At 32.0% G+C, this 10166-nt stretch overlaps 1 long non-coding RNA gene across 6 annotated transcripts; it reads left to right on the forward strand.

Annotated features, from left to right (window-relative positions):
- The first annotated feature begins 1818 nt into the window (after window positions 1–1818).
- LOC143256463 (uncharacterized) lies at window positions 1819–10158 on the forward strand. 6 transcript variants are annotated; one of them, XR_013031370.1, is made up of 6 exons: window positions 1819–1982; window positions 3180–3215; window positions 8025–8106; window positions 8513–8651; window positions 8872–8950; window positions 9331–10158. It is a non-coding gene; the product is annotated as an uncharacterized LOC143256463 (long non-coding RNA). The 6 variants fall into 6 exon arrangements; XR_013031372.1 differs by lacking the exon at window positions 8025–8106; XR_013031369.1 differs by lacking the exon at window positions 3180–3215.
- The last annotated feature ends 8 nt before the right edge of the window (window positions 10159–10166 follow it).

The raw sequence follows: 10166 nt of genomic DNA on the forward strand, positions 1-10166 counted from the left end.
ATCATCAACAGATGTAAGTAGTTTATTGATCATTCCTTCATCTATTTCATTAATGTAAACCAAAAAGGGCAGTGACCCTAAAACTGAGCCCTGAAGTACCCCACTTGTGTTATTAATTCAGTTTTAATGAACTCCATTTATAACAATCCTCTGCTTTCTTTCATGAAGCCACTCTTTTGTCAAATTAGTTCACTCATCCACGCATCAATAGAGATAAGTTCTCTGCAAGCCGTTTATGTGTTATCTTGTCAACTGCTTTCTGACAATTCAGAAATACAAAACTACACCCTTACTCTCATCCACATATGCAGTTACCTTTTCAAAGCATGTCAAAAGATTTGTAAGGCAAGATTTTCTTGTAGTGATACCATGTTGACTATCTGATAATATTCCAAACATTGATAAATGATTTTGCTAACTATCTTTTATCAGACATTCCATAATTTTTCCCACAACTGATATAAGACTTAATAGTCGGGTGATAACTGGGACAACTTCATTCAACTCCATTAAAGACAGAAGTGACAAAGTTAGTTTCCAATGCATTGGTACTTGTCCACTATTCAAGGATTTACAAAAAGTTGTGGCTAGTGGCTCACATATCCAATCCTCGACCTCCTTTAAAACTATTTTGGAAATATTATCTGGCTAAGGAGCCCTTATCATTCTTTAAACTGCCTAGCTTCATTTTAACAAGCTCAGTTGTCTTGTTCAACTTTGTTAACATCAGTTGCTAGAGATGTTGAAAAACTGCTCAAGTTTCTTTTTCATTAGCACAGATAGCTCTCGAGTAGCTTTGTGCAAAATTCCAAAACAAACTTTTAAAGTTCTAAAACGGGTTGGCCCGGCATGGTCAGACGGTTAAGGCACATCGACTCTAATATTAGTATCGCGGGTTGAATCTCTTTAATACCAAACATGCTCGCCCTTTAAGCCATGGGGCGTTAAGAAATTATTTCTTGGTAAAAAGTGCCCGTTTGTCAGTCATAAAAAATGCAATGAGTAAAAGACATGACTAATTCCACACTTGCTTGCTCGCTGTAGGTTAGGAAAATATATTTCAGCTTTGAAATGAATGGCACAGAGGGGCTTGTGGTCTTTTACAATAAAAATATAGTTGTCATACGGTGCTGATTTTCCTTACAACTAAACAATGGATTATCTGCTTTCTGTCCACCACGAGAAATTGAACCCCGGTTTTAAATTATATATAAGCCATAAATTTACTGCTGACCCACAGGTGGACATAAATAAATGAAAAACGCTGTAATATTATGTTTTGTTAGGGAAACATTTAAAAGATAATTCCAAACATTAAACGAATAAGAAAATATAATGATAATTAAACATTTTAATGGCTATCTGTGATAGCCGTCCCTAATTTAGCAGTGTAAGACTAGAGGGAAGGCAGCTAGTCATCACCACCCACCGCCAACTCTTGGGCTACTCTTTTACCAACGAATAGTGGGATTAACCGTCACATTATACACCCCCACGGCTGGGAGGGCGAGCATGTTTAAGCGGCTGGCGCGAACCCGCTAATTACGAAGTCGCGCGCCTTTACGCGTTAGGCCATGCCGAGCCTATATACCAATAGAAACCAAATTTTGATACTCGTGGTCAGAGCACGGATAGCCCTTTGTGTATCTCTGTGCTTATTAACAAACGAACAAACCGTTGTTTTAAGATGTTTAAACAATTAGTTAAATTTATTGCTTTCGTTGAAATTAAATAATAAAATCGTAGATTATATATTTTGCACGAGGCATAAACTTCTTTGTATTGTTGACTAATATCGATGTGTATTGAATTTAGAAGTTAATGGAAAAGAAATATTTACGAGTTATACCAGACGCTGTCGTTTTGACATAGTTTACGTGTAGTGTAATGTAGGAAAACAAACACAGAATTAGGATACCTGTATTAAAAATATTAAAGCTACAGCTTAATTTTGGAAAAAAACCCAGAAATTTCACTTTAAGGTAATCGAGTTACATATACATATAAATGTTGAAATTTGTAAAAAGTTAGAAATTTAAGTATATACGAAGCCTGAGTACAGGATAAATGATACTGATAGTAGCTTTAATTTCTAAGACCGATTGCCAGTTAAGGCTGTGTAATTATTATGCGTATTATAAGAATGTCTTTGAATCTGGTTTGCAGTTATATAACCATAGGTTTAAGTGTGTTACTGTAGTCATTACTACTTCAAGTAGCAATAATGACATTTTTGTGCATATGTTTTGCTGAACTGTAAATCGTAATATTGCTGACAGATGTGCTAACTGCACAGTATATTTATTAATTGCAAGTTTTTAATCTAATTTAATTGTAAAGATTTATGAGGTTGTATTTAGGCTGGTCTGATTAACTCATCCAACTTTTATTTTTAAGTAGTTTTAGGTTAAATGGTAGTGGCAGTAATGTGATTTTAATTTAAGGGTAAAATTTTACCTTATTTTAAAATATAATACTTAAATTAACAGATCAAAAGTTTAGAGCTAAATATGCTGATTTGGAGACAAATGTGATTTTTTTTTCAAATTTTGATTTTATAGTGAATATTTAACAGATTTGTACTATAAGTTCTTAAGTGAACTTTAAACTAGAAAGGAAAAACAGCAGTAAGGTTTCTTTTTTTATAGTGCTTTTTTTTAATTCTTTTTTCAAGTTTCTGAATAATTGTAACAAAATAAACATAACATAATGTTCAGGGGCAACAAGAGACCTGTTGGTCCATCTCTGGTGTTCCATCCTCTCTAAGTCAAACTAAAACTATTATGAACCTTTTCCAACAATTCAATGTCTTTCTTAAGATAAGGAGCCCAAGACTAAACACAATACTCCAAATGTGGCTTAACCAGTGATCTGTACAATGAAATTATAACCTCTTTAAACTTGTATTCAATATTTCTTTAGATACAATGTAAAATCACATCTGATATACAAATAGCACACTGCTTGTGTGTCTTTAATGACTGATCAACTAGTGCTCCAAGATATTTTTCTTTCATGACACTATTAAGATTATTCGCATCCAAATTATTCTTAAAATACAAATTATGATAACCATCATGCAATATCATTTATCATAACTAAAACCTCTTTGCCATTGATTTGCCCAACTCACCAAATGATTTAAATAATTTTGTAAATCAGCAGTATCCTCTTTGCAGACAGCAATACCCAAGGTCTTGGTATCATCAACAGATGTAAGTAGTTTATTGATCATTCCTTCATCTATTTCATTAATGTAAACCAAAAAGGGCAGTGACCCTAAAACTGAGCCCTGAAGTACCCCACTTGTGTTATTAATTCAGTTTTAATGAACTCCATTTATAACAATCCTCTGCTTTCTTTCATGAAGCCACTCTTTTGTCAAATTAGTTCACTCATCCCACGCATCAATAGAGATAAGTTCTCTGCAAGCCGTTTATGTGTTATCTTGTCAACTGCTTTCTGACAATTCAGAAATACAAAACTACACCCTTACTCTCATCCACATATGCAGTTACCTTTTCAAAGCATGTCAAAAGATTTGTAAGGCAAGATTTTCTTGTAGTGATACCATGTTGACTATCTGATAATATTCCAAACATTGATAAATGATTTTGCTAACTATCTTTTATCAGACATTCCATAATTTTTCCCACAACTGATATAAGACTTAATAGTCGGGTGATAACTGGGACAACTTCATTCAACTCCATTAAAGACAGAAGTGACAAAAGTTAGTTTCCAATGCATTGGTACTTGTCCACTATTCAAGGATTTACAAAAAGTTGTGGCTAGTGGCTCACATATCCAATCCTCGACCTCCTTTAAAACTATTTTGGAAATATTATCTGGCTAAGGAGCCCTTATCATTCTTTAAACTGCCTAGCTTCATTTTAACAAGCTCAGTTGTCTTGTTCAACTTTGTTAACATCAGTTGCTAGAGATGTTGAAAAACTGCTCAAGTTTCTTTTTCATTAGTAACAACCGAAGAAACAGTAGAATTTAGTGACTAGTTATTTCATAATCATCAGATACAAACCTTCCTTTGCCATCCCTCAGGGGTCTCATCTCCATCCTAATGTTTAGTTTACCTCTAATGTACTTAAAAGTAAATTCCTTACTTTTAACTTTATGTTTTCAGCCAGATCATTTTCATACATCCTTTTGGATATTATTATTTCCTGTGTGATCAAATTTCTTGATCTTCTGTACTTTTCTAAATCTTCTATAATACTAACCAATTTAAATTTCTTATGTTTGTGATGCTTTTCTCTAATTTTATCTTTTATACCCTTTGTAAGTCAATCTGGTTTGTCACGTGCAGCTGCTACACTTTTCTTTCTGTACAAGTTATATTCGTTTTTGAATACTGAAAAATTTTAAAAGAAAAATTTTATTTGTGCAGTGTCCCCAAATAACTCAGCTTGGATATATTTTGTTACATCCTTTCAGAAATTGCTTTTTTGAAATTTGGAATAAAAATATCATTATTTCTAATTTCTGTATGCAACAAAACATCAAACTTAATAGAACAATGATTACTTGTACCTTGATGTTCTACAATTTCCACCCCATCAACCATTTATATAATAAAAGTTAACAATAAATTTAAAATAGTATTATTTCAAGTAACTTTCTTGACTAATTGATAAATAAACCTATCATGAACAGTTTCCAGAAACCTTTCTACCACCTCATGGTTTCACTAGTATTTCTCATTCAGTGTCTGAAATGGATCCCCAGTGGCACAGCAGTGTATGACTGCAGACTCATACTGCTAAAAACTGGGTTTTGATACCTGTGGTGGGCAGAGCACAGATTGTGAAATGTGTGGCTTTTTACTTGATTCCAAACAAACCAAAATGCCTGAAATTAAAATCATCCATAATTATGAGTTTGTTAACAGCTTAAATCTTAAATTCACTGTAAAGATTCTCATTGATTTTATCAGTTCATCTGGTGGTCTGTAACAAATTTTACTAAGAGCTTTTCCTCTTGACATCCAATAACAAAATCCCAAATGGATTCAATCTCCTTGCTCTTATCTTCAATGGGATTTAACTCATACTTTACATATAGAGCCACTACTGATCCCTCTTTCTGCTACTTCCTCCTTATTAAATAACCTATAACCTTGTATTTCACAAAACTTTTTGTCATCAAAATCATCTACATTTAACTATGTTTCAATTATTCCCATTGTATTAACATCTTCTATTTTTACCATTACTCTAAAGGCATCTGTTTTATTTCTTATAACATTACAGTAGTAAGAATTAAGCCTATTACTGTAACCACTTTTATACTGATCTCCTTTGCCAAACTTTCTGCATCTCGGTTTCATTTCATTCAGTTTATTTTTGCTCTTACCACTATCTAGTCCTAGTTTAAAACTTCCCTTGTAGCTGAGTTAATAGCCCTTGCAAACATATCAGACTCTTCCTGCTTAAATGTGAACCATCCATTTCTAAACATTCCCTCCTCTCATTGAACTGATCCCACAAGTCCAATCAGCTGACCTGCTCATTACTTATATATTAATTTTAACCTAGCATTTAGCCTTAATGACCTATTCAAAATTTCATCTCCACATCTAATTCTTGACATAATTAATTTATGGCCTTTACCTTTAAATGCTTTTATCAACCTCTTATACTTATTAATTAGCTTCTCTAAGTTATTCTTCCCTGTATAGTTAACCCTAAAAATTGCATAATTACCATTGTACTTCACTATATCTCTCGTTCTGTCACTTATGCCTTTCACCTGTTCCACAGAGTAGTATTATCTCTTTTCTCCCTATTTACCCTACAGACTTTCTTCTACTTGTCATGTTAATGAATCATATATAACTATAACCTATTTAAGTTCATAATCAATTTCCTTCCCTATTCCTTTTGCTTCCCCCCTACAGTAGTTCCCTATCTATATAATCCAAGGGCTGAAATCTGTTGCTCGACAGAATATGATTTTTACAGTTCACTACTTTTAACCCTAATGCTACCCTAACTTCCTGAATGTCTGTTAATCTCAACTGATGTCTCTCATACATGTAATAATTTAATATTCTCTTGAAGTCCTGTTGTCATTTCTAACAGTTTGTATTTCTGTTTATCTGTTTCTTCAGTTTTAGTTAGGATAATCTCCAACTTTTCATCCAACCTGCAAACTTTATATATAAAGTCAACATCCTTACTACTAGCTTCTTTAAAAGTACATAGTCATCCAGAGTTCCCACATAAATCCCGGTTCATTGCATCTAACAAACTGGGAATGCTTAACCCCTAAACTAGTTTCAACTATTGTATTATTTGGAGAATTAAAATAAACACTCAATTGTATTATTAAATACCAGTAAACTGTTGTTAACACCGTAAGCCTAATTTTGACAATTAACTAGTTTTTAGACTTTATTAAATAAAACAATGCAATTAATTTGTCTTACAATCTCACTGCCACTTGAATTATAACTAAACCTACAGAACCATTATGCATACTATGCCTAATTTAATGTTATACTACATGTTACAATGCTAAAATATAAATTAAAAGCTTATACCTACCATTTTAATCCCGAGTGTTACTAAATCTCGGTATTTTTTTGTTATTCAACTTTAATTTCTAAAGATAAAAACAATAAAACCAAATATCATTCAAAAATCCATAGTACTATAAGAACTTAGTTTTCTAATGTCTTCAAATATTGCCCTCAGTTGGTGGCTATTCACAATTTTCTTTCACTTGTAAAATAGATTTTACAACCCAGTGCTCTTGGAAAGTATGCTTTCCTTATGGGGAATAACTGACAAATGACCATTGTTATTTTGTTGATCAGTTATGTGGTAATTGTACAGGAGATGAAATATGGATTTCTGAGAATGTGACTGGAAACACTATGTGATGTATTAGTGATGGGAAACAAAGAGAAAGTGTGGTTTTGAAATAAGAATGGTTAGAAGGATAGGAGATTGTGTAAGCAACAATACTCGTTGCTATTGCTATTCAAATGTGAAGGTGTTTTTTTAATGTGAGGCTTGGGCTATGGAATACGAAAATATATTAGCCGTTGTGTTCATATGGTGTAGTATTGATTTAAATTAGTTAAAAGTTTTTTGTAGTTTTATTTAGTGGAAATTTATAACATAACATTGTAGTATAAACTTGTAATTTCTCACTCTGAGAAATTACAAGTTTAAAACCTCCTCCAGGCACTAACGTATGTGAGACACAACTTTTGGAACAAGTCCTGCTGTCCATACAGAGAAATATTATGCTAAATAATAACTTAAATTCATTAATCACACTTGTATTTCTGAACATGTTATATGTTCTCTTTTTGTGTCTCTTTTTAAATGTGTTTACTGTATCACTCTTACAGAATTTAAAATGTAGAAATGCTTGTGATAGTTTTGAATTTTTATTTCTTTACATTTTTGCCAGTTAATCATTCTGTTCATGTAATACAATGAGATGTTTGTTTTTTCTGTAAATAAATAGTTGTTTCCTAACCTGTTAAATTTTTATCTTGTTTTATCATGCCAGTGCTCTTTCTATTTTCCTTTTAATTTACTAAATAAAATCTACAATTGTGTGTTATTTTCTTACTGAAATACTGCATTCATACTGTATCACTACTTGTCAGTAGACATAACCTCTTTTGGAAAGTTTGAATATGAACCCTAAAACTAATTATAAAGCTGAATACTTGTATATTATACATTTATCTCAGGTGTTGCCTCTTTGTGACTTTTAATTTGCAGTAATAATGTTAGTTTTTAGGTATATAGTTTTGTTGAATTTTGAAAGTGTTCAAGAAAAAAAATCTTTTTTTGACATGTTCTGTTTCAGTTATAAGCATGTGATCATTTTTTGTTGTAGGTCATTGATGTAGAGTTGAAATTAAATGGTTGCAAGTAACACTGGCAAGACAGTGGATAACTAATGGATTATTCAAAACTTAAATTAGTTGTACACCTAAAGAAGTTTCTGGTTTTTAATCACAGTCTTTCTTATATCTTCAACAGTTTAGGCAGTGAGTGACTTCTGAAACTGAACTCGCTACAGAAACAATGAGACTTTTGTTTGCTCAAACCTGGAAATAATCAGGTGTTGAACTTGACCTTGGATGTTTTATCCTTAACCCCACTTGTTAGATTCACTTAATCAAGCAAACTTGTATTAATAAAAACTCTAGTAGTGTTTAAAAACTCAGTCATTAAAGCCCAGTCAAAACTCTTTTCAAAAATTCTGTACCAAATGGAATTTTAAAAAGTGCTTGTTAGAGTGCTTATACTTGAGAACTTTGAAGAAACTAGTAATTACAGAAATTAGCACACACTAAGTTTCTTACATATGATTGATCAGTTTGTACAGATAAAATCTCTTAACTTAGGAATGGGTTATTAGAGTTCGGTGATTTTAAAATTAAATGGTCTTAAATCTTTATTTTAATTTTTCAGCTTTAAGACTGGAGTGGAATTTCCATTTTGCTTATTTTGGTTTCTTTGTTCAGTTAAAACTATGAACTACCATCCAGGCACAGGGTACTCTGGTGATGGTGTACTCCATGACAGTTTTGGTGAGACTAATTCAGAATTCGGTGGAAATTTTGAAAGTCCTAGTGATTTGAAAAGACAGAAGCATAGGGAAAGGTTAGTAAAGATGGTTAATTTTAACAGTTTTGAGAATGATATACAGTATTATTTTGTCACTTTTAATCTGCTTGTTTTTATCATTAATTTGCTGCTCTTGTAAGTATATATAAACATGCATATTAATTACCAGTAATTATATTCATATAAAATTATATTCCAATTTATACACACAAAAATGGCATTTAAAATTGTGTTGTGTTGTTATTCAATTTTATAGAAATTGAAGGCAGAACCGTAACAGAAATCGAGAACAATTTGATAGAGATCAGGTGGATAAGCTAACCATTTATAATGAGGTAAGAACAGATATCAAACTTGTGTAATGTTTTCAAATGAGACCCAAAACTTGAATGCTTTCAGAGAGTTGATTTTTCTTTTTCAGGACAAAGAATCTTATGCAATAACTCAATATTTAAGAACATAACTCATGCCAAAGATATAAAAATGCCTTCTGAGGAAAATACAGTAAAATTTATATTAAGTTACTGCAAATCTGAAGTTAAAACATTTTTTGTATATTCAACACAAGTATATAGACGGGTCTTTATGTTAAAAAACTGAATTTTAATTTGCCAGAAAAAACTGTTTGATGTTTTTCAGTATAAAGTTTTTAGGTAAAATAACTATATATTCCAAAATGAGAAGTAATCCTGATTGTATGTTTTTTTCTCACAAGCCTGCTGTCCAAGGTTTCTTTGAAACCTGTGGCATGGAGGGAAGTTACAGAGATGGTGACCTCAGTTGTGAAGGTGAACATGGTTATTCAGACAGAAGAGGTAGTAGTAGCTACAATAACTTTGGACACAGAGGAAACCATGACAATATAAAAGGGAGGAACAGGGGGCGTCGTGATTTAGAGCAAACTAGAGATAGAAACCGTGGTAGGGACAGAGATCGAGATAGATTCAGGGATGGAGAAAGAGATAGGGACTGGCTGGAAGAAATTCCAAATAATACAATTATGAGGCAGATGTGAGTATATCTAAATTTTATTGTTAAAGATATGTTCTGTTTCTCTTATTTAAAATGAAAACTTGTCAAAATTCAACAGAGAATAATACAAACGTTACTACCAGGGTGATTAGTGGCTATTGTTTTTTAAACGGTTTATTGTATTTTGTTTAGCTCTTTTCTCATTATAAGTTGGGTAACGTGACCAACAACAAAGTAACCCCCAGTTTCTATACTATAATATGTTTTGTGTAGATTCACAAAAGTTGGCAAACTTTTAGTAAACATTGTAAGTCTTTTGTAGACCAAAAATCAGATTTTCTAATAAAGCAGTTTTACTAAATATTTATTTGAATATGAATACGTGGAGTCAGAATACTGACTTCTCCAAACACAAAGTGATTGTCATCTTAAGGCTAGAAATACTTTTCTTCATCTTAAGATTTTCAAATTTCATTTGCATAATCTCTAAAATCTCCGAAATAAATATCAAACATTTTGTTTCTGTAAAACAATATTTTGTTATTTCCTCTTCCTGTAACGCTATACAGACTTGGTCGA

Source organism: Tachypleus tridentatus, chromosome 7, assembly GCF_004210375.1.
Source record: "Tachypleus tridentatus isolate NWPU-2018 chromosome 7, ASM421037v1, whole genome shotgun sequence".
NCBI lineage: Eukaryota > Metazoa > Arthropoda > Merostomata > Xiphosura > Limulidae > Tachypleus > Tachypleus tridentatus.